This window comes from Odocoileus virginianus, chromosome 21 (genome assembly GCF_023699985.2).
Source record: "Odocoileus virginianus isolate 20LAN1187 ecotype Illinois chromosome 21, Ovbor_1.2, whole genome shotgun sequence".
NCBI lineage: Eukaryota > Metazoa > Chordata > Mammalia > Artiodactyla > Cervidae > Odocoileus > Odocoileus virginianus.
Window position 1 is genome coordinate 37697700 of NC_069694.1, and position 26458 is coordinate 37724157.

The 26458-nt window shown below is 39.8% G+C and overlaps 1 pseudogene; it reads right to left on the reverse strand.

Moving 5' to 3' along the window:
- Positions 1-511: 511 nt before the first annotated feature.
- LOC110142446 (nucleolar RNA helicase 2 pseudogene) lies at positions 512-25696 on the reverse strand (annotated as a pseudogene).
- Between the last annotated feature and the right edge of the window lie 762 nt (positions 25697-26458).

The window sequence follows — 26458 nt, forward strand, 5'->3', positions numbered from 1 at the left end:
TTCTAAGCATAAAGACAAGTCAACTTAAAAAGTATCAGCAGATACATGCTTGACTTTATCTTATAATCTATAGACAATACATTAGAATATGTAACAAATCCATACACCTTTTCCAAAGGAATACCCAAGATAGAAGCAGCAATAGAGTTATAAATGACAGGCATCAATTGGATGAAATAATTTAGATGAAGCTTTTCTCTCTTGAAGAAATGGGGACTGGGCAAGTGGTCAGGAAGGGAATACAATGTGCTTTTAACTTTGTATGAAAAATAATGCTCAGTTCCACGTTGCTGAACATAGTTCTGTTTTTGCCAAATAAATCCTCTACTTCAAATTACTGTCCAAATGCTTTATTAAAACTCTGCTTCTGGCCTTTGTTTTAGAATCTGTCACTTTTGTTGCCACCTCCTGATCTCTGTCCCCTGAAGCTTCGACTTCTTTCCTGCTGTCCCCTGACACCTCAGTTGCCCTCGCACTGTCTCCTGAAGCCTCGATTGCCTTCCCACTGTCCTCAGAAGTTGTGATATGCTTCCTGTGGATCTTCTCGCTCTGGCTGTTCCATGGCCACAGAAAGCTGCCAGCGCCGTGAATCATGCCACGTTTTCTGTACTTCTGCTACTGATGCAGTAGGGATATCAAAGCAAGCGCCCTGCTTTCCTTTGAGAAAGACCATTCCCTTCACTTTGGAATCAATATCCTCACCCAGCTGCTCTTTAAGTTCTTTCCAAGCATAACTAATGTTTGGCATTTCAGTTGAGCACCACAAGATCATGGTCACAAAACCCGCTTCTGAGTTGATCACGGAGTGCTGGTCTACCGACGTGGCACCAGAAATGTGGACTCCCTTCTCCTCAGTCAGCTTCTCGGCTGACTGCTTGAAGTGACCAATCACAGTGGGAGGCCCAGAGTCCAAGAGCCTGATGGCATCTTTGCTAGAAGATTTTATTATCTCTGTTGCAGAAGGAACACCTATTCATTTAAATTTAATTCCCGCTTTTTTCTCCACTTGGGCTAACTGGTATTCTTCTTTGTGCTGATAAAAGCAGATGCAAACCCCGGTCCTCCCAGCTCTACCTGTTCACCCAGAACGATGAATGTAGGATTCCACATCCTTTGGTGGAAAACTTTGAACAACCAGATCAACCTCGGGGATGTCTAACCCACGTGCAGCAACATTGGTTGCAATCAAAACTCCGAAATCACCTTTTCTAAAACTTTTCAGGGTAATTTCCCTTTGCTTCTGTGGAATGTCTCCCTGTAATGACTGGGCATCCTGTCTTACAGCCACATTCTTTGACAACTCCTGGGCTCTTCCTTCATTTCACAAAATATGATAGTGTGCCCTTGAAAACCACTGTACACTCGGATCACGTCTCCAATAACTGCTTCCGAGTCCAGCGGCACTTGATAGCCAGATGCTCTACAGTTATTGCCGTTTTCTGCATCTTTTTACCAAGCAGGTCCACTTGTTCATATGCAGATTTCATGTATTTCTTAGCAACATTATATACCCAATAGGGGCAAGTTGCAGAAAAAAGCAATGTTTGGGGATTGTCTTCTGAATCTTTCTTGTATGCCACACATAAAATCTCTTCCACTTGATCGGCAAAGCCCATATCCAACATCTGGTCAACTTCATCCAGGACAACATGCTAAAGTTTGGTGAGACCTAGCTTGCCATTCTGCAGATGGTCTTTGATACGACCTGGTGTCCCAACCAGGATATTGATCCCATTCTGCGTGCATTCAATTTGTTCTCCATAGGGAGTTCCACTGTAAAAACAAGCCACTGCCAGCTTTTTTGTGATGTCACTGAAGTCTCTACTTATTTGACTTGCCAACTCCCTTGTGGGTGCAAGAACCAGTACCTCAGCGGCATGCCTCTCCAAGAAGTTTCTCAACTAAAGGGATAGCAAAGGAGAATGTCTTTCCAGTTCCTGTCTGCACCTGTGCAATCAAATTCTTCCCACTATAGACATGGTGAAACGTCTTTGCTTGTATAGGAAACAGGAAGGTCAACCAACAGGCTTTGAGAACTTTAATCAGATATGGGAAAATTAGAGAAAGCTCTTTCTTTTTGCTCCACATCATTTCATGCTCTAACTCACTGTTTTCTTCACTGGCAGCTTCCTTGGAGTTGGAGTCAGGTCCAGAATCAGGGAACCCATTCTTGAGGTTGGGGCTTTTCTCTTGAATTTCTCCATTTATTTCTATGGACCAACAAACTTAATACACACTTATTTCACCCAGCAATTTCACTTCTGTGTATTCAAGGGAAGGAAATAATGTTTATATGAAGATAATTATCACATCATAGTTTAAAATAGTGAAAAATTAGAAATAATCTAAATACCTGAAAAGAGGGAATTGGTTATATCAATTATTACGCTATCTATAGACTAAGATGCTTTCATTAACAATCATTCTGCAGATGAATACTTGTTGACATGAAAAAATATTCGACCTACCTCTAAAGCTAAAATTATATGTGAGGCATGACAGTATTGGGCTTCTCAAAGGAATTCAACCCTGAATATTTATTGGAAGGACTGATGCTGGAGCTGAAGCTTTGGCACCTGATGCGAAGAACTGACTCATTGGAAAAGATGCTAAAGCTGGGAAAGACTGGGGACAGGAGGAGAAAGGGACGACAGAGGATGAGATGGTTGGATGGCCTAACTCAATTGACATGAATTTGAGCAAACTTGGGGAGATAGTGAAGGACAGGGAAGCCTGGAGTGCTGCAGTCCATGGGGTTGCAAAGAGTTGGACTTGACTGAGTGACTGAATAGCCAAGGTGGCTCAGTGGGTAAAGAATCTGCCAGCAATGCAGGAAACACAGGAGATGTGGGTTGTGATCCCTGGGTCAGGAAGATCCCCTGGAGGAAGGCACAGTAACCCACTCTGGTATTCTTGGCCGGGAGAATCTCATCGACAGAGATGCTGGTGGGCTACAGTCATAGAGTTGCACAGAATCAGACACAACTGAAGCGACTAAACATCATGTAGCACATGACTGTGTTAGCTGCATCCTTCTGTCTGTTTTGAAACATGCACAACAAAAAGTTTTCTCTGAGAATAAAAGTATGGTTTTCTTTTTCCTTCTTTTGCTATTATTTTCTGAAATTCTGTCTACACTGGGAATATAACACACACCAGAAAGAAAAGATCACTTTTTGATAATAATTAAAAAAGAACAGGGACTTCTCTGGTGGTCCAGTGGCTAAAATGCCACACTTCCACTGTAGGCGGTACAGGTTTGAGCCCTGGTCAGGAAATTAAGATTTCCACATGCAGTGCAGCCAAAAAAAAAAAAAAAAGAAAGAAAGAAAAAGAAAAGAAGAAGGAGAAGATGAAAGAAAAGTTTTTATTGAACTGAATAAAAATGAAAATATATCAACTTTAAAAAATTATAGGAAAAAAAAAAACCAAAGTAACCCAAATCCAGGCCTATGAACCAACAGTCAGAAGTACACTAGTCTCCCATGATTATTTTGTACTTTAAATTGTAAACAGCTTTGAAATTAAAGTTCAATACTTGAGCTGACTCCAGCACCCTGCTCTGGCCTCTGAGCTTCGTTCCCTGTGGCCCCTTTCAAGGAGGGTGTGGGCAACTCTCCCATGCACCAGGCACCAAGTGCTGGGCTAGAAGGGGAGCTTAGGTCTTCAGCAATCAAGGAAAGGAGGTGCCTGAAGACACGCAGTAATGATATATTGCCCTACCTTCAGTTTTTGTATGTTAGAAATTGCATGTGTAAATCATATGTCTGCCATGCTATTTATAGGTCTCTAATCAGAACCTTCCATATTGCAGCAACTGAGGAATCACTAACGAGTCAGTTAATTAATAGAAGTTGCACAGCCGGCTACAAGAAAGATGCCAAACGAGAAACCAAATCAACAAAGAAGTGCTTATTCCTTGTAAGGAAACTGTGGTCCCCAAATTCAAGATATACATCAACTTAGAGGAGATGTCTAAGGCAAGAAAGCAGGAAAACATTCCATTCTTTCCCTCCCCTTTGGAAGTGTGTTTTCAGGTTTTCCTAAGTGATATTATTTTTCATGAGTAACTTCATCTGATAGACAATGAGCATATTCTTCTTTGTTGGTTAGGGCCAGGAGGTTGTAACTTCTTATAGTATCATCTTGGTGGAAAGGATTCTCTGAAGCCACTTAAACCATACGTTGTTGCAAGACCTTGAGCTGTGGGGCACAGGAGAACAATGGACAAAGAATAAACACAGGATGTGTTCTTCACTCTGCATTGTGTAGTGTTAAAATAGCACATTGAGAGGTAATGGCTGCTGGTGCCACAGTGACAGGCATCCACACGTGTGCTGTGCCCTATTTTCAGGTCTATGAGAAATAGGCAGCCAAAGGAGGTCTAGACCTGGGTACCTTCTCTTTGCTCAGTTTTAAGGAGAGCTGAAACTGAGTCCTGTGGAGTATCGTATGAAACTCTTGAAATCAGGGTTAAAACTTTCCAGCATGCATGGTGAAAAAGATTATAATCACAATAACAACTTCAATGTGCTAAATGAGGCAGCATATTTTTTAAAAAAAGATCAGAGGTTTGGGATTAGACTTAGTTCAAATCCTTGTCTGTTTCTTATTAGAGGTGTAGCCTTCACCTTAGTGAATTTCAACATCTTCGCTATAAAATTGGAATAAAGTCATGTATCAAAAAATTCATAAGGTGCATAGAGCCTTATGCTGCATTTTCAAACACACTCTCTCATTTGATCTTTGCAATTATCCCAAAAAGAAGATGTTGTTAATCCTAATTTATAGTTGAGGAACCTGAGTCTCAGAAATTGAAATGTTGACAGCTTGTACAACTCAATAACAAAACAACAAACAACCCAACCAAAAAATGGGCAGAAGACCTAAATAGACATTTCTCCAAAGACAACATACAGATGGCAAACAGACCCATGAAAAGATGTTCAACGTCACTAATTATTAGAGAAACACAAATCAAAACTACAATGAGATACCACCTCACACCAGTCAGAATGGTCATCATCAAAATGTCTGCAAATAACAAATACTAGAGAGGGTGTGAAGTAAAGCAAATCCTCCTACATTGTAGGTGAGAATATAAATTGGCACAGCCACTGTGGAGAACAGTATGGAGTTTTCTTAAAAAAAAAACAAACAAAACTAAAAATAGAACTACCATATGATCCAACAAATGGAAGGGAAAAAAGTGGAAGCAGTGATAGATTTTATTTTCTTGGGGTCCAAAATCATTGCAGACAGTGACCGCAGCCATGAAATTAAAGATGCTTGCTCATTGGAAGTAAAGCTATGGCAAACCTAGACAGGGTATTAAAAAGCAGAGACATCACTTTACCAACAAAGGTCTGCGTAGTCAAAGCTATCATTTTTTCCAGCAGTCATGTACAGATGTGAGAGCTGAACCATAAAGAAAGTTGAGCACTGAAGAATTGATACTTCTGAACTGTGGTGCTGGAGAAGACTCTTGAGAATCCCTTGGACTGCAAGGAGATCAAACCAGTCAATCCTAAAGGAAATCAGCCCAGATTTCTGGAAATATTCATTGGAAGGACTGGTGCTGAAGCTGAAGTTCCAATACTTTGTCCACCTGATGTGAAGAGCTGACTCTTTGGAAAAGACCCTGGTGCTGGGAAAGACTGGGGGCAGGAGGAGAAGTGGGCAACAGAGGATGAGATGGTTGAATGGCATCGTTGATTCAATGGATGTGAGTTTGAGCAAACTCTGGGAGATAGTAAAGAACAGGGAAGCCTGGTATGCTGCAGTCCATAGGGTCACAAAGAGAAGGACATGACTGAGCGACTGAACAACAACATGATCCAGCAATCCCACTCCTAGGCACACATCTTGAGAAAACCATACTTCAAAAAGATACATGCACCCCTGTGTTCATAGCAGCACTGTTTACAATAGCCAAGACATGGGAACAACCTAAATGTCTATCTATAGAGGAATGGATAAAGAAGATGTGATACATATATACAATGGAATACTACTCAACCATAAAAAAGTGAATGAAATAATGCCATTTGCAGCAACATGTATGGATGTAGAGATTATCACACTAAGTAAGAAAGAGAAAGACAAATATATATCACTTATATATGTAATCTAAAATATGACACAAATGAACTTATCTACAAAACCAGAAGCAGACTCTCAGAGAACAGACTTGTGGTCGCCAAGGCGGTGGGGGTGGAGGAGGGATGGAGTGGGAGTTTGGGATTAGTAGATGCAAACTAGTATATATAGAATGAATAACCAACAGGTTCTACTGTATAGAACAGGTACCAATATTCAATATCCTATAATAAACCATAATGGAAAAGAATATGAAAAAGAATATATAATATATATGCATTATATAGACAACTGAATCACCTTGCTATACAGCAGAAATTAATACAACACTGTAAATCAACTATACTTCAACAAAATTAAAAAAAATTTTAAACGGAAATGGAAATTTCTTGTTCTAAATCACACAGTATAATGACATGTATCTTCTGATTCATTGTCCTATGCCTTTTCCACAAAACACACAAAATATATTCTAACCAACTAGCAATAAGGAAAAACTAACAAAAAGGAACAGGAGCTAGCTGGCTCTAGTTAAGGCTCCTCTCTGCTTGACCCCAGAAGCCAGTGACCTGGGGCTGAGCTGAGAAAGCAGCATGTGACCATGAAGGTGGCCCCCTGCTCACAGAAGCGAACTCAAATCTAAATTGGCCTAGTCAATTAGGAATGTGATTCTACCTACAGGAAGAGGATTTTATACATTAGCACTCCTAAAATTGTATGAGTGCAAGATGGTCTCAATTAATTTGTATTGCAAAAACTGATTATAACATAAGACCAACGTTTCAGCCTGAGCCACCATAAAAGCTCAACAAAATAAGAGCTAATTCCACAAAACTAACTTTTCCTTTTGCACTCATGGGTAGTTTCATGACTATAGTCTGGATCATTAGCTCACTTTATTACCTATGGGGTCTTTCAGTCTCCATTGGGTCCTCTCTCTGCCAAATTCTGCGTGGTATTATAATTCAGGAGCTTTGAGAAACATGAAATTTATGGTCTGGGATTTTTCTAGTTGTATAATGCAATGCTCTTAACTTCATTTTAAAAAAACTGCTTCAAAATAACTTTGGAGGGTAAATTTTGTCATGTGAGATCACATTAATGATGAATTCTTCATAGGGTCAAATGTCCATACCTATGGTCTAAAACATCCCTTCCAGATACAATACAGTAAGAGAGAACTGGGTTCTAAACTCAGTTCTAACTGTAGGATCTCAGAGGAATTATTTACATATCCTCAGTTTCCTGATCTGTAAATTGATGACAAGGATTGAATTTACCACATAGAATCATTAGGAGGCATTTGAATGAAATAATGTTTGCAACATGCTTAGTAAATCCTGGAAAACAGTCATAATTCAAGAACCTTACTGCTATCATTATTCATCAAGTGTTTATTTTCTGGTGTCTCAGTGGTAAAGAATCTGCCTCCCAATGCAAGAGATGTGGGTTCAAACCCAGGGTCAGAAAGATCCCCCAGAGAACAACCCACTCCAGCATTCTTGCCTGGGAAATCCCATGGACAGAGGAGCCTGGAGGGCTATGGTCCATGGGAGTCTCAAAGAGTTGGACGTGACTTGGCGACTAAACAATAAACAATATCTGGCAAATACTGCAGCAGCAGAAGGCAGTTCTACTCAGGAGGCTAAGGTGACCAGTGCCTGGTGCATAGCTATTGCTGAAGCAGCAGTAAGCTTCTGATAGTAGTCAAACAAACCAAGAGGGGTCTCTACGGAAGACTCCAACTCTGAGCAAGCTGCCACCTAGAAAAGTCACCTGATCAGGAGCAATATCCTTAAATTATAAAAAGTATCAACAACTGAATTTCAAAAAGGCAACAAACCAAAAGAAAATTCACAGAAAGAAAAACAAATATTGAGAAAAAGAATACATAAAGACGATTTGAAAACAAGATTCCTATGCTTTATACTTTCTGAAGACCCAGAGGGATCGGGGGGAGAGGGAGGTGGGAGGGGGGACTGGGATGGGGAATACATGTAAATCCATGGCTAATTCATTTCAATGTATGACAAAAACCACTGCAATTTTGTAAAATAATTAGCCTCCAACTAATAAAAATAAATGGAAAAAAAAAGAAAATAACTAAGAAAAAAAATTACTATTTTTGTGTTACAAAAATCTCCATAGAACTAAGGTTTAAGATATCTATAAATGAAGCATTCAGTCTCCTCCTCTACATTTCCCCAGTTACAAGCACATGTTGGAATTTCATCATGGTTTGGCTGCAAAGAAAAGGCCCTATTGTGGTCACCTCAAAGAGTAAGGCTTGGCAGGGCATTCTGTAGGTAAAGAGAACATTAAATCATCATTGTTAAACAAGGAAGAGAAAGAAAAGAAGGTTTGAATTTCAAGAATGGGATTATAAATTAAATCAGACTCAGAACAGGTTTGGGGCCATGTTTCTTTCACATTTTCCTGTCCTCTTTGTCTTCCAATAGTTCATTCTTTTATGATGGGCTCCCTTCCTGGGAAGTTACCTGATTCAGAATCCTGGACATTAGTCTTTCCTTTGCATCTTCAGGTCAAATCACCAAGTCGTGTGTACTATCTCTTAAATAAACCTCTAACTCAGTGTCCTCCTTTCCGAAGCCACCATGACCACCTTCCCTGAGGTCCATGGATTCTGGGGATAACTTCCTATTCAGTCTCTAAGCATCTGAGTCAAAACATACTGGATTTTTATTACCAAAAGACATCACCGACGTGTATTTCATGATTCCCTGACTTATACTTTATGCTTTCATCATATTTATGTTATTTAACATTATTTTTTCATAAGTTCTTTTTAAAGATGACTACTATAATCAGGGGACAATTATGTTTTCAATCTGATAAATCAAGGTTAATCTGTAGAAGAGTATCAAAGTCATCAAACCAGGAATGAGTTTGACATTATTAAATATACTGTATCTCTATTATGAGTACTGAAAGAACTGATAGACATTTAATCGAGGATTTTGTGTACAGTTTGGAGTAAAAGCTAAAGGATCACGTTGTGCTCAAGTAGCCTCTCCCCCACAGGTAGGCAGACCATATTTCCTGAGTGGTTGAGGACAATTCTATTTCATACCTGTTATCCTAGAATAATCACTATGTATCTGGCTTGGGGAATAAATTTTATCATCACTATATCTAGAATGGTTATACCATACAGTATGTTTCCCCCTGTTTTCTTGGAAAAGGATTCCCGTACTTGGGAAGTACCCATCATGTGGGATTCCGGGAAGGCTGAACCTCACGTGGCAACTCTCCCAAACTTTATCCTCCATAAGTAGACACATGCCTCCAGCACGGCTGGTCGGAATAACCCCTATCTTGGACCACAGTTTAGGAATAAGCATATAAACCAAGCTATCCACCAGAGTCCTTTCTGAAACAGTTTTACAGGCACTTTCTGGAAAAATTATCTTTTTTCTGGGTTTGTTCAAGTGGTTGGATATTAGCATTGGGGTTCCAGGGACTACCAGGTAGAGAAAGATTGTCTCAAAGTGAGAGCGCCATAATGACATCACTGACCATGCCTCATGTCAGCCGCTTACCAGTCTCCCCAGTTGAATAAGACATGACATTTTGGGGCTTCCTTAGTGGTCTAGTGGTTAAGAATCCACCTGCCAATACAGGGGATGCATGTTCGATTCCTGGTCCAGGGAGATCTCACCTACCCTGGGGCAATTAAGCCCATGCACCACAGCTACTGGACCAGGGCTCTAGAGCTGCAACTACTGAGCCCACGGGCCAGCACTGCTGACGTCCAGGCATCTAGAGCCTGTTTCTGCAGAAAGAGCAGCCACCACAGTGAGAAGTCTGGGCACCGCCACAAATAGTGGCCCCCACTCCCCACGACTCGAGCAGGACCACGTGCAGCGACGAAGACCTAGCACAGCCGAAAACTAACAGATAAATCAATCTTAAACAAGAGACGTGATGCTTTAATAACCAGTTTAAATGGCTCTAATTAATAGAACTATTAATGAGCCCAGCTCTCCTTCCATGAACCCCGGAAATGAAATCGGACATCATACGGAATCCCATAAAGGCAGAGGTTTCCATTCTTGGTATTTCTCTAATGGAAAAGAGACCACATATTAGTTAAAGCACTTAATAATACTTATTAACTAAATGTAAACCATTGTTACAGTTGTAACCACAAGGGAGTAACCAGCGAGTTTGAGGTGCAGCTCTTGCAAACTACAAGGGAAGTCTCAGAGGAAGAGTGTATGCTCCTTGCATCTTAATGACTCTTCTGAGATAAGAACCTGCTGGGGAGCACATGACTCCTGGTTACATGTGGCTTATCTGCCAGAGGCTGTCTAATTTGCACCCTCTTTCTGACCCCACCCCCAGTCTCCACAGATTCAGGAGCTGGCCTGAAAAGAGGTTCTGCAAAGAGGTGAGACAGCTATTTTTTTTTTTTTTTTTTTTTTCTCAATTTTTTTTTTTTTTTTTTTTTTTTTTTTTTTTTTAAATTTTTATTAGTTGGAGGCTAATTACTTTACATCATTACAGTAGTTTTTGTTATACATTGATATGAATTAGCCATGGATTTACATGTACTCCCCATCCCAGTCCCCCCTCCCACCTCCCTCTCCACCCGATCCCTCTGGGTCTTCCCAGTGCACCAGGCCCGAGCACTTGTCTCATGCACCCAACCTAGGCTGGTGATCTGTTTCACCCTAGATAATAACATGTTTCAATGCTGTTCTCCTGAAACATCCCACCCTCGCCTTCTCCCAGAGTCCACAAGTCTGTTCCATACATCTGAGTCTCTTTTTCTGTTTTGCATATAGGGTTATCGTTACCATCTTTCTAAAGTCCATATATATGTGTTAGTATACTGTAATGGTCTTTATCTTTCTGGCTTACTTCGCTCTGTATAATGGGCTCCAGTTTCATCCATCTCATTAGAACTGATTCAAATGAATTCTTTTTAATGGCTGAGTAATATTCCATGGTGTATATGTACCACAGCTTCCTCATCCATTCGTCTGCTGATGGGCATCTGGGTTGCTTCCATGTCCTGGCTATTATAAACAGTGCTGCGATGAACATTGGGGTGCATGTGTCTCTTTCAGATCTGGTTTCCTTGGTGTGTATGCCCAGAAGTGGGATTGCTGGGTCATACGGCAGTTCTATTTCCAGCTTTTTAAGAAATCTCCATACTGTTTTCCATAGTGGCTGTACTAATTTGCATTCCCACCAACAGTGTAAGAGGGTTCCCTTTTCTCCACACCCTCTCCAGCATTTATTGCTTGTAGACTTTTGGATAGCAGCCATCCTGGCTGGCGTATAATGGTACCTCATTGTGGTTTTGATTTGCATTTCTCTGATAATGAGTGATGTTGAGCATCTTTTCATGTGTTTGTTAGCCATCTGTATGTCTTCCTTGGAGAAATGTCTGTTGAGTTCTTTGGCCCATTTTTTGATTGGGTCATTTATTTTTCTGGAGTTGAGCTGAAGGAGTTGCTTGTATATTTTTGAGATTAATCCTTTGTCTGTTGCTTCGTTTGCTATTATTTTCTCCCAATCTGAGGGCTGTCTTTTCACCTTGCTTATAGTTTCCTTTGTTGTGCAAAAGCTTTTAAGTTTCATTAGGTCCCATTTGTGCTATTTTTGCACATCACTCGGTAAATTTTAAGAGCTGAAAATGTAATTAATTTTAGGCTACCTCAAAATATCCCCGAGTCAAAACACCTGCATCAAAGAAGCAACTTCAAAGTGCCAGGTATCGACTGCCTCTTTCTGTCTGGTCTTGCCCCCTTAATTTAGTTTCCATCCAGACTCTCGAGGGAATTTTATAAGATGAAAACCTGATCTAATCATGACCTTATTTAAAGTCCCTCTGGCTCCTATTTTCCTTTCTCCCATCCTGTCCCTACATGGGTTCCCAGCTCCAGTTACGTCAAACCGTACGCAGGTCTGCAAATCCCTACGTGACTCATGATCCCATGCCTCTGCAAACCCTCCCCTGCCTGACGAACTGTTCATCTTGGGTCATCTCCTCTGAGAAAGACTCCTGGGTCTCTCCAGACAGGGCTGGTTAGGTGCTTCCTGCTCTGGGCTCCCTCAGCATCCTCTGCTGATTCTCTAATATCATACTTATTCCTTCAGGGGGCTTACTTGTCTCCTGTTTGTCTCTCTTGCTAGGCTGTGGATCCTTCAATGGCAGAGGATATGTCTTCTTTATCTTTGTCGCCTTTGAACTTGGTGTAGTACATCGCGTGGCAGTTGTTCAATAAATGTTTGTTGAATGAGTGAATTAATAAATGCATATATCAATGAATAAATGGGTAATATATTGAGCATAAGAAACCAACCATAATAGAATGATTACACTGGATGTCTCTCACGGCTACACAATTTTTAATTTGTTCACGTGAAATTTGAAGTTGTTAGTTTCCTGCCTTCCCCACAGGGGGAAGGAACATTTGTGCTGGTATTTAGGGTTTGAGAATAAAGTTCTGTTCATCATTCATCAGTTGTCCTTCAAGGGCATGATAGCTTATTTGCCCTTTGATAGTTCATTTGATAGTTAAGGACTCCACTTGATTTAGAAGTTTCCTGGATATTAAATTAGATAATACATGAGATAATACATGTACAGGACAGAGTATGGCACAAGCGGCTATTGTTATTGTCACCAGCATCACGAACAGCAGACTTCAGGAATCGTGCTGTTGCATGTAGCAGCAGAGCCCAGAGGTTAGAGAGCACAGCGTTTGGAATTAACTGCCTGGGTTTATATCCTGCTTCCACCACCTACTTGACTATTGGCCTTTATAACCACTGAAGGATAGGGGAAGGGGATAGGTAGGGAGATTGGGATGGATATGCACACATGGCTATGTTTAAGACAGTAACATGGAAACATACCTTACCATATGTAAAATAGATAGCCAATGGGAATTTGCTGTATGGCTCAGGGATGTCAAACCAGGGCTCCATAGCAACCTGGGATGGGAGGGAGGTGGGAGGGAAGTTCAAGTGCGAGGGGCCATGGGTAAACCTATGGCTGATTCATACTGATGTTTAGTAGAAACCAATGCAATACTGTAAAGCAATTATTCAATTAAAATTAAATACATAAATAAAGTAAAAATAAATAAATAAAATGGATAACCAGCAAGGACCTACCATATAGCACGTGGAACTCTGCTCAATGTTATGCTGCAGTCTGGAGGGGAGGGGAGTTTCGGGGGAAATGGATACATGTATAAATATGGCTCAGTGCCTCTGCTGCTCACTGAGACTATCACAATATTGTTAATGGGCTGCACACCAATACAAAATAAAAATTCAAAAAAAAAACAATAATCAAATGTCTGTTCTGAGCCAAGGGGGCAGGGGGGAAGGGATGGACTGGGAGTTTGGGGTTAAAGTTGAGAAACAACAAGGTCCCACTGAACAGCACAGGGAACTATATTCAATATCCTATGATAAACAGGGAATGGAGAAGAATATAAAAATGGAAATATATATATAAATGAATCACTTTGCTGTACAGCAGAAATTAACCCAACTTTATAAATCAACTATTCTTCAATAAAATAAATTTTTTAAAAATGCAAAAATTAAAGATATCTTAATGATTTCTGAGTCTGAGTTGCCTAATCTATAAAATGAAGATGTATACATTTAACAAGCATTGAGAGATAGATTTTTCTGTGCCAAGAATTTTTCTAGGTGCCTGGGATCCACAGCAAATAAAACGAATACCCCTGATCACATGAGGTTTACACTCTTGAAATAAAATCTATCAGAAAAAATGAAATGTTCATAAATTAAATTTTTATGGTGATAAGTGCCATGGTTGAAAGAAAAGCCAGGATGTGGATGGGGAGTGGGACGAGATTGCATTGTAAACAGAGTGGCCACAAAAGGGGACATGTGTGTGAATCTGAAAGTGGAGAGAGAGAGAACGGGGCCATGTGTGTTGGGGGGAGAGAGAAAGAATATTAAAGACGACTGCAAGTTTTTGGTTTGAGCAATGGGAAGGATGAAATTTCTATGAATTAAGAAGAGTGAGAGGTGACTCAGTGGTAAAGAATCCTCCTGTCGATGCAGGAGACATGGGCTCGATCCCTGGGTTGGGAAGGTCCCCTGGAAAAGGAAATGGCAACCCACTCCAGGATTCTTGCTTGAGAAATCCCATGGACAGAGGAGCCTGGTGGGCTACAATCCATGAGATCACAAAGGAGTCAGGCATGACTTAGGGACCAAAGAACAATGAGGAAAATTGGTGGTGGCAGGAGATTCATTTGGAGCATGTTGAATTTTACAAGTGTGGTGCTGAGGATAATAATAGAACTTGTCTCTCAGAATTATTGTGAAGATTAGTTTGCACGTGTTAAGCATCAAAAGCTATCAGTAGGTGCTCAATAAATGCTAAATCTTGGGCTTCCCTGGTGGTCTAGCAGTTTAAAATCCACTTGCCCATGTAGAGGACATGGGTTTGATCCCTAGTATTCCATATGCCACCACAACTACTAAGCCCACAGACCTAGAGCGTGTGTTCCGCAAGAAAAACCACCATGCAGAGAAGCCTGTGCGTGCAGTGAAGAGTGGCCCCCACCTGCCACAACTAGAGTAAACCCACGCACAGCAACAAAGATTCAGTATAGCCAAAAATGAAATCAATTAATATAAATGAATAAATGCCGGATTCTATCATTGTCAAGTAACTTGAATTTTCAACGTACACATTTAAATTTAGACTGTAAAAAAAAATATTTAAACTGTACATATATATATATATATACACGCACACTATATATATATATATAAGATCATAGATGCATATATGTAGTCATAGGATCAACTTCTAAGTGGTTAGCATTCCAGGCTCACTATTCCAAAACATAATTCTAAAACTGCAATCCAGACTGATCTTCTATCATCAAATTAAAAATAATGAAGCTGTTATTTTATACACACACATCTGTCTGCTTCTATCTATCTATCTTTGATAAAACATGTGAATGTGCATGTTTGGCGTAGGGGTGGCATTTGCTTTGCAAACTCCTCTGTCCTCTTCCCCGCTGCTCACGTGGGCTCTTTGTCCTGACAGAGTAATTATACAAACAAGCAAGAAACCACTGAAGAATAAAATTGATTATCTTTCAGAATTCCTTTTCTGTTTCTCATCAGACCTGACAAAACAGGACTGCTCAAATCTAGGTTGCAAAAATGAAATTACATTTTGGTTTTTAGCACCTGTGATACCATTGAAGCAGAATATTTTGATGTGACTGTTTAAAAATTCCCCTGTCAGCATGTAACAACACATTTGTTACAATCAAATTTGGCAGGTTTCTCTCACACTGACTCTTATTCTCTGGACCAGGCTAAGCTACACTAAGAAGATAGTTTTTGGTAAAGTTAAGTATTTTGAAAAATACTCTCTTTTGAAAAAGCAGCAACAGCAAAACTCTGTAGAATTAAGTGGTGGCAATTTGGGGAGAGAAAGGAGTTAGAGATGCTAAATGATCCAACATGAAGACATCTCAGTACCAAATTGTGCCGGACACGGCTTAGAATTTATGCAGAGCATGTGCTTAGTAGGCATCGTCATCCCTCTCTAAGCTTCCACCAGGTATTCTGTTTTGTACATTAATACCTTTTAAAGTTATTGAATAGTTAATATTTTAATATACATTTATATACACATATAGAAATATCCAGTGGGGAATACTTTTTGTTTTATATAAACATGTCATGTATTTTTGTCAACTTATCTAAAATTTTTATAATGTATGTTCATATATGAGAATAAATGCTTATAAATAGCATAAATAATAAAGGAATGAATTCCTGGGGTGCTCAACTTAAGAAAGTTAAAACAAAAGGCTTCAATGTGCCCAGGTCACCCCTTTATGGTCAAACTGCCTTCTCTCCTCTGAAAGATAATTATGGTCCTACTCTCCTAAAATGGGCACTATTTGTTCCTTTACTTACCTTTAGTTTTATTACATATGTATGTATTTATTCATTATTTATAGATGATTAAGTTTGAAAGTTTTTGACCTTTATATATAAGTAATTGTGCTGTAGTTATTTTTCTGGGACATGATTTTTCCATCAATGTCACTTTTATAAGAGAAATCTACATTGAAATTTGTAGCCATTGTTCAGTCATCCTTCTACTGTATAGTATTTTGTTGTGTGAATGGATACAAAAATATTTTTTCTTTTTCTTCATTCACTGGACATTTTGGTAATGTGCAATTTTTTATAAACAGTGCTGCTATGAATAATTTTCTCTCCCAGTGCCCATGTTCAGAAGTTTCTTGGACATATACTGAGGGTGGGCATATATGAAGAATATATACCACAGGTGGAATGAACATGTAATGTTTGTCAAGTATTCTCATAGATGTGCAAAAATGTCAAGCTCTGATAATGTCAAGACGTGAAGCAAGCGCAGCTCTTTTAGTCCTGGCAAGAGTATAAGATGGTATGTTTGAGTGCTAAGTTGTTTCAGTGTATCTGACTCTTTGTGACCCCATGGACTGTTGTCTGCAGGGCTCCTCTGTCCATGGGATTCTCCAGACAAGAATACTGGAGTGGGTCGCCACGCCCTTCTCCAGGGGATCTTCCTGCTCCAGAGATCAAACCTACATCTCTTATGTCTCCTGCATTGGCAGGTGGGTTCTTAACCACTGGCCCCACCTGTTTAAGTGATATAAGATAGCATAACTATTCTAAATGGCTGAGGCTTGGTGGAAATGAACACTCTGATTCATAAATCTCATGCAAATAATATTTTACTGCCACAAACTGAAAGGCTATTGTAATAAGAAATCTCAAAGTATGTGAAGCTAGAGCTGTTCAGTGAGCATTCTGTTAGAACCCTTTTACTCCCTTATGTTTAGGCTGAGGGCAGTGGCCATTGGCTTGTCCATGGCAAGGTCTCTGAGGATGTGAGGACTTCATGGTTAAGAAAAACTTATTTTAGCAAGCCAAGTCACCTAGATCTAACATACAGGTTCCAGATACTACTTCTTACTACACTCCCAGTATCTTCTTATCACTCACCTACATAATTGCAATACTATTTATTGACAGTGATCAGACCATGGACAAGCAAAATCAGTTCCAAGCCTAGGAAGGGTGGTGGGAAAAATATACCATCAGATTTACTGTAAATAACAAATTCCTTTCAAAAGAGGCTACCAGACTTCCCTGGTGATTCAGTGGCAAAGAACCCATCTGCCAATGCAAAGGACATGGATTCAATCTTGGTCCAGGAAGATCCTACATGCTGTGGAGCAACTAAGTCCCCTCAACACAACTACTGAAGCCCACATGCCTAGAGCCCGTGTTCCACAATGAGAGACGTCACCACAATGAGAAGCCTGGGAACTGTAACTAGAGAGCAGCCTGCATGCAGCAACAAAGACCCAGCAGAGCCAAAAATAAAATATATTTTTTTAAATAGGGGTTACATGTTTTAATATTGTCACAGACTTAGTATATAGAACATATGTTGCGGACATCTTCTCCAAGACTGTGGCTTGTCTCTTCACTTCCTTTATAGTATATTTCACAAATTGAAAATAAAAGATTAATTGTGATTTTTCACGGGAATGCTGTTATAGTCTGAACAACCAATTCATTCTTAAAACTTGCACTATGCTTTATCAGACGAGTCAGCTAACATTTAACACTGCTATTCATTTTATTATTTCTCTCTATTAATTAAAAAAATGGACTGACCGGAGAGTTAAATTTCAGGACTTCTAAAATATAAAATAATGATAAAACAGCCCTAAATAACCAAGAAAATCTTGAGAAAAAAGAACATAGCTGGAGGAATCATGTTCCCTGAGTTCAGACTATACTACAAATCTACAGTAATCAAGACAGTACGGTAACTGGCACAAAACCAGACATATGGATTAATGCAATAGGACAGAGAGCACAGAAATAAACCCATGCACTTATGGTCAATTAATCTATGACAAAGCTGGCAAGAATTCAACAGAGAAAAGACAATCTCTTCAATAAATGGTGCTGGGAAAACTGGACAGCTACATACAAAAGAATGAAATTAGAATATTCTCTCACATCATATACAAAAATAAACTCAAAACAGATTAAACACCTAAATGTAAGACTATAAAACTTCTATAAGAAAACATAGGCAAAACACAATTTGACATAAATTGTAGCAATAATTTTTGGCTCTGTCTTCTAGAACAAAGGAAATAAAATAAAAAATAAACAAATGGATCAAATTAAGAGCTTTTGTATAGCAAGGGAAACCTTAAATAAGACAAAAAGACAACCTACTGAATAGGAGAAAATATTTGCAAATAATGTGACTGATAAGGGATATCTAACATATATAAATAGCTCATACACCTCAACATCAAAAAAAAAAAAATAAGACCCAATTAAAAAGTGAGCAGAAGACTTAAAAAGACATCTCTTCAAGAAATGCAAATCAAAATCACAGTGAGACATTACCTCACACCTGCCGGAATGGCTAGCATCAAAAAGAACACAAATAACAGCTATCGGAAAGGATGTGGAGAAAGGGGAACCCTCATACACTGTTGGTGGGAACATAAATTGGTACAATCACTGTGGAAAACTGTATGGAGTTTTCTAGAAAAAAAAATAGGACTACCATATGACTGAGCACTTTCATTCCTGGGTGTATATCTGAGAAAACAAAACTAATTCAAAAAGATATATGTAGCCACAGAGTTCATAGCAGTGTTATTTATAATTGCCAAGATATAGAAGCAACCTAAGTGTCCATCAGCAGATGAATGGATAAAGAAGATATGATATATGTATACACAATGGAATATTGCTCAGACATAAAAAAGTGTGGAATTTTGCCATTTGCAACCACATGGATGGACTTGGGGAGTATTATGCTTAGTGAAACATGTTAAACAGAGAAAGACAAATACTGTATGATATCACTTATGGGTGGAATCTAAAAACATAGCAAACCAGTTAGCATAACAAAAAAAGAACAGACTCACAGATACAAAGAACAAACTTGTTCTTTCCTCTGGGGAGAGGAAAGCAGGAAGGGGCAATGTAAGGGTAGGAGACTATGAGTTACAAGCTATTATGTACAAAACAAGCTATAAGAATATATTGTACAACAGGGGAATGTAGCCAATAATTTATAATAACTATAAGTGGGGTATAACTTTAAAAATTATGAATTACTATATGTACCTGTAACATATATAGTGGTTGGATGGCGTCATCGACTCGATGGACATCAGTTTGAAAGCTATGGGAGTTGGTGATGGACAGGGAAGCCTGGCGTGCTGCAGTCCATGGGGGTCACAGAATCGGACATGACTGAGCAACTGAACTTACATAATATTGTATATCAACTATACTTCAATTAAAAAAATAAAATGATAAAATGTATCATAAATATAAGAACTTACAAAAATGCCATAATGGAAATGGTATTCAGAAATTCAGTACAAATATGAATATTTATATGTTCTGCTTTAAGGTGATCTGTAAATGAGATAATTTCCTACATGGAGCCTTAAAACAAAATGCAAAAAAGAAATATATCATGATGAAAGCATTAAGCTGAAATTTATTGGCCTTATTATCCATTTATCCTTATTCCTTGATATGCTGCTGCTGGGCTAAGTCGCTTCAGTCGTGTCTGACTCTGTGCGACCCCACAGATGGCAGCCCACCAGGCTCCATGTTTTGAAATTTTGAAAAATGTTGTATGAAGCCAGAGAACTTCCATATAATTTTCAAATAAAAAAGAGAAACCTCCATAGTAGACTAAAAAAGATTTTCTAGAACAAACCTTAAGTAATGCACTTTAGAAGAAAACTGATATACTTTATCACTAAAAGCATACACCAATGTTACTAGCTTTATTCATTCATAGCTTTATTCCTTATTGTAAAATTAGGTCAGGCCAAGAGATTAAAGAATCTGCCTGCAATGCAGGTTTGACCCCTGGGTCTGGAAGATCCCCTAAAGAAGGAAATGCCAATCCATTGCAGTATTTTTGCCTGGAGGAGTCCATGGACAGAAGAGCCTGGAGGGCTAAAGTCCATGGGGTCACAAAGAGTTGTACATGACTGAGCAACTAATACTTTCATACTATTGCTAAGAAGTCTATAAAACTTCTGATAAAAATAGAGTTCTTGAGAGGAAACAGAATGAGTTATCAGATAAAATTCCTTTATCAAAGGGAACCAGTTGAAGTCACATGGAAGCACTGTCACATGTTGATAGTGTGTGTGTGTGTGTGTGTGTGTGAGTTCTTTTCAGTAGGTTGGAACCTCTGATATGCTGAATACAAATCCGCACTTGACACACATATTATCTGTCTATGAGAGAGAAGGGTTTGGTGGCATTTTCCCACTTATTACTGAAATCCATGCTACTATAGAGATTTTTCAGTAACTGAAAATTTCTATGTGAGAAGTGAGATGGAGTGGGGCCAGTGTTGACAGGTGGGGACATCCAGGAAGGGGTTAACAGAATTTGCTCCTGATTGTCTGACCCCACATTGCTATACACATTCACGGGCATTCAATGCTAAGTGACTCTTGACCTTCAATGCTAAGTGACTCTTGATCTTGCTTTTTGAGTTGAAGGAAATAAAGGCAAGTAAAAATGAGATGAAATTATATCCACTAATGGTAAAACTGTTCAGCATTCTGTGAGAGGAAAAATTAAGCAGTGACACACACACAAAAATCCACTTCTCCCCACTTTCATAGGAAAAAAATACTCACAAGACCATAAACAGAAACATAATTTTACTCAAAAGTATTCATATGAGATCATATTAGAGACATTTCTATATTCATAACATGATTAATACCAGGAAGGGCTAAGGAGACCATCTAAAGTATTATCTGATCAGGGACAACTTTGAGAAAGAAAGGAGGCCCTTTTAACAGTTTTATCAATGTTAAGATAATAGACTTAAACTGAAACCATCTCAGAGATCATGTCATCTTAGTAAAGACTATTTCTAGGACTTCCTTGATGGTACAGTGAATAAGAATTCACCTGCCAAAGCCGGGGACACAGGTTCAACCCCTGGCCTGGGAAGATCCCACATGCCCTGAAGCAACTAAACCTGAGCTCCAAAACTACTGAGCTCACAAAACTACAATTGCTGAGCCTGTGCGCCTAGAGCCTGTACCCTGCAACAAGAGAAGCCACCCCGATGAGAAGACTGTACCCTGCAATGAAGAGTAGCCCCCTCTCACCACAACTAGAGAAGGCCTGTACACAGCAATGAAGACCCAGCACAGCCAAAGACATTAATTTTTAAAGAGACAATTTCTATGATTTCAGGTAACTTGTTTGACTATTACATGTATAGTATTATTAACAAAGTAAACAGTCACCATTCGGGGTGAAATACATATTAATGTTAAGGATAAGCATTGAGACTTCTTGGAAGATCGAATTATGACATAAATCATTTGATTGCTGAGTATTTCGATCTTTTCCAATCCTGGATGATTTTCTCATGCCTTAGAGAAATAAATTGATTCTACATATTGAGCATATTTTGCAATTTTAATAAAATGTTTTTAAAAAAAGAACCCAGAAGAAATACTTTCAAAAGCTGAACTCACCCAGATTGGACTTAATAATCCATCTATTACTCTCTTCCTAGGTGAAACATCCACCCTTGAGTTAGAAAGTACTTGGTAAGTAAGATGGCAGAGGAATAGGACGGGGAGACCACTTTCTCCCCTACAAATTCATTGAAGAACATTTGAACACTGAGCAAACTGCACAAAACAACTTCTGACCGCTAGCAAAGGACATCAGGTGCCCAGAAAAGCAGCCCATTGTCTTAGAAAGGAGGTAGGACAAAATATAAAAGATAAAAAGGGAGACAAAAGAGCTAGGGATGGAGACCCGTCCCGGGAAGGGAGTCGTAATAGAATAAGTTGCCAAACACCAGGAAACCCTCCCACTGGCAGGTCTGGGGGACGTTTTCGAATCTCGGAGGGCAACCTAACTGGGAGGAAGAATAAAGAAAGTACTTGGTAAGAAATCTCACCATGGGATGAATTGAGACAGTGGCACTGAAACATATACTTTGTCATATATAAAATAGATAGCCAATGAGAATTTGCTGTATGATGCAAGAAGCTCAACCCGGTCCTCCATGACAACCTAGAGGGGTGGGATGGGGTGGGAGGAGGTAGGGAGTTTCAAGAGGGAGGAGACATGTGTATACCTATGGCTGATTCATGTTGATGTATGGCAGAAATGAACACAGCATTGCAAAGCAATTATCCTCCAATTAAAAATAAGTAATTTTTTAAAAAGAATATGAAAAAATGATGAAGATGTTGAAGAGGGAAGACATGTTTATTAAAAAAAAAAAAATCTCACCATAATTTCCCCATAAGCATTTGAAAGATTTAGCAAACACCTGCTGCCTATCTTCCAAACTTTTCACTGTGAGAATATTGTTATTTAATAGAACAAAGAGAACTCTAAATTGGATATGAAATCTCACCAATAGTTCACTGTGTCTGCAGATCCCTTAGTGAAAGATAGTAAACAAGTATCATCCTTCTTATTGATATGAAACTGGTAAATAATGCTAACAATAGTAAGTTAACATGCTATGCTTTTGTTTCATTTTTTTATTGTGATTAATCTTTTGAGAATGTTTACATTTGCTGGTGATCTGCATGACTCATACACAAAGTAAACGGTCTGCAAATGCCAAAATCTTAGAAACCTTGAAAAATGATAGTTCCAAGTCAGAACTGAGGCTTGTAGGTCTGAGCCTTAACCAAGATTGCAAAGGGTTGACAGGATAGATATGTTTATCTACATAAACATAACATTGCTCCATTATACTGCAAGAATTAACTCAAGTATCATATTTTACAAACATTTGAGTCCTGTTTGTGTGTCAGAGTTATAACAGTGTACAAAAACCAGCCCTTGCCCTCAAGAAACTTCAGAGAATCTGTGAAACCACAGAGGTTTAAGTGCTACATTAGAGAAAATTTAAGAATCTCTAAAAAAGTACAAAAGAGTACCAACCAAGACTTGGGGGAGTCAAATCAGACAACTGAAACCTGAAGGCTGAAGGAGTGGTGAAGGAGAGCATTCCTAGCAGAGGCAACATGATTTGCACAAACCCAGGAGGTGAGAAAAAGCATACCATTCCCCAAACTGCAGATCACTCAGTACGGCAGGACACCTGGAGGGAAGAGACACTACGATTAACACGGTTTGTGTGAGCTACATTACAGATCTCCAACCTGGGCACCATAGGTAGCCAGTGAAGAATATGAGCAGAAGAGGAACGTGACTAGAAGCACGTTTTAGAAATACTCTGCAGTAATGGAAAATGGATTGGAGGGAGGCAAGAAGAGGCAGGGAGACTTGGCAGGGGGCTATAACGGCAATGGGATGATTTAAGAGCAATGATAGCAGTAATTATGGGAATGCAAAGGAAGGGGAAAATAGAGGATGAAAGTGAATTTTGATATTTAATTTTGGTCTTGAAAGATGAGTAAGAGTTTACCAGGCAGGCAAGTAGGGACGGGCATTCTAGGCACAGCAAAGACGAAGGAAACCAAAGAAAAAGGCATATTCCTGGGCACTCATACATCAAAGAGATGAGATATGGAGAGAAAGATGGCTTGGGAACAGGGTGGGATGCCACTCGGTTTTCGGAGAGGGGGAGTGACATGCCCAGATCTATAGTTTAGAAAAACAAAGATAGGGCACAAGATAGATTTAGAGTATGGGGAGGTGCCGCCCTACCAAGCGCCTTTACAACAGCACATCTGGTCGCTCCACCTTTGGGCCTCCATAGGAATTCCTTCAAACAGAGAAGATCTGACCAGAACAAGGACGCCCTGAGATTTCCACAATGAAAGGCTTTCAACAGATCCTTGCAGGAATCAGGCTGGTTTTAGCCACTTTGAGTTGCATGGCACCAGCTGACATCCTCTAAACAATCAGAGCCCTTTTGGAGTGGAGGAAACTCATGGAATGTTTAGCAATAGGGAGGGAAATATTCTTCAACATTAGCTACATCTCTTCAAGTTCTCCCTTTTCTTCTCCTTTCCTCACTGACTAATATAAACCAATCATCTGTTGTGCAGCCTGCTCCGTGGAGGTAAGCAAAGTAACAAGGAGAAGGTAAAATACACTTGACTGATTGTCTCCCAGGCTGGAGTGTTTGATTGACTGATTACGGGAGGGGAAATATCACTCCTGCCTGTTCAAAAAGGAGCCCCGTGAACACCTGTTCTTTGTAGAAGATGTAGGAAAAGAGTCAGCCTATTAATGCAGGGCCAATGTCCTCACAAGGAATGGGATACAAATATCACAAAGGGCCATTGTGAGCAAAGCTGCCTTTAACTGGGTGGCTTAGCTCATTTGTAGCATCCTTGGAACAAGTAAACCTCACTCCCACACAAGTATCTGAAACTTCATGAGCGGCTGTGAGTTCCTGACCCAGGCTTGTGTTTATGATTGAGTTCAGAGAAAAGATGCCACAGAAGATGGTCCCTGGTCTCTCACAGCACAGCAGGGACTCCAGCAAAGAAAGCTGCTATCAATTTTCAATTTCTATGACTCATCTCTCACATTTTAATTTTCTGGAATTGGGATGCAACTCACTACTGACATATAACATTTAATGCAGTATTATTTCTTTTCTTATAAGATGTTCTTCAGTAGATGTGTCAGCTGACGTGCTGGGAAAGGCATGGACCGATCTATTCCCCTTAGGGGGTGGAGGGCATGTGGTTCAACCCGTGACCTCTGCCACAAGAGGCTGTTTGCTTATGAAATCTTCCTCCTGCCGAATGGTGCCCACAGAGCTGGGTATTCTGGGAAGTCTGACCTCTGGGTGGACAGGAGAAGTGCTCTGAGTGGCATAATTGTGGGGTCCCTTCAGCAGGGGACCTCTCATGCATCCTGTTCAGTCTGAAATTCCTGCATTATAAAGTCATTCCTTTAGGTCTTAAAAAGTCATCTTGTCTTTGAGAGTTTTCTATTGCATTATTTTCAGATTGAATAGCAGTGAACTCTTTTCCAGTAAAATCTCATTGGCAATAATAGTATATAGATATTTCAATGGATACTTGCTTATTGGGAAAAAAAAAACCTTAATCTTTGCACAATTTCTGAATCACCTCCATGGAACACTTGTTTGAAAATTACTACTCAAATCCACTGAGGTATACGGGAAAAAGTTATGAGGGAAGAATCTGGCCCAACAACCTCATTTTACTAGAGAGGCAACCAAGGTTCGAGAGATTAAGAGGCTCATCTGCAGGTAGTATTTATGCAGGTGGTGACCATGGGGATCAGGATCTCTGCCAGCTGACTCCTGGTCTATAGTTCTCACAGGACAGTAGGCACCGCTGACAAGAGGGGGCAGACAGAGGTCCACATCCTGGGTCACCATGTTGCCTGGCACTGGCCCTGTGCCCTCAGAAGAGATGCCTGCCACCACACCGCTGGAGCTTCTGCAGCCTGGTTCTCCTTCCTCTCCTCTCCTCTTTGTGCCAGCTGCCGTCATGAGGAGGGTGGCCGTCTCCACACAGAGGCCCATAACCTCGTGTCAACAGACCAGGCAGCCTCCCATGAGGTGAAGTTGTACGGCTGAACTCCATGGAAGACAGACTCTCCCTGCCCTTCTCTCGCCCTGAGTCCTGGCACTGTCTTCACAGAAATGCCCAATGGGCTCCTTGGATCATCCATCCGTTCTTCTCAAGAACCTGTTCTCAGGCACTGTGGAAACTGAAGCCTAGTTGGGATCCATGCCACTCCAACTCTGTGAGGTGGGCATATTACTTCCTGTGGTATCAGGGGCCTCAGTTATAAAATGGGAGAATAATAGCACTGGGCTTATGGTGGGTGTGGGGAAGATTCAGTGGGATAGTACCGGTGGAATACTTAGCATGCAGTGAGAACTCAGTCATACAGTCACCTCTTATTTTATTAATAATACTAGTTGTTATCTAGTTCAATCTGTTGAGTAGCTCTTTGTGCATGAGGCATATGCCTATTAACACCAAAAATATTTTTGAAAAGCTACATATTTTACACTAGGTTGGAGGGTAGAGGGCAACCTGGTACAAACCACTTATCATCAAACTCAGGAAGATTCAGCTAAAATCATTTCCTACAGATGCTTTGCTTTAATCCCTGCTGATAGAGTCAGCCTAATTCCTGGACACTGTGATGCTAAAACACCAACTCTGTTCCATAAATAAAGATTCCAGCAAAGGACTAGATTAGCAGTGGTCCTTCAGTCATAGACTCTATAATGAAAACATGCATTCTCTTCATCATTTTAAGATATTAGTGGTGT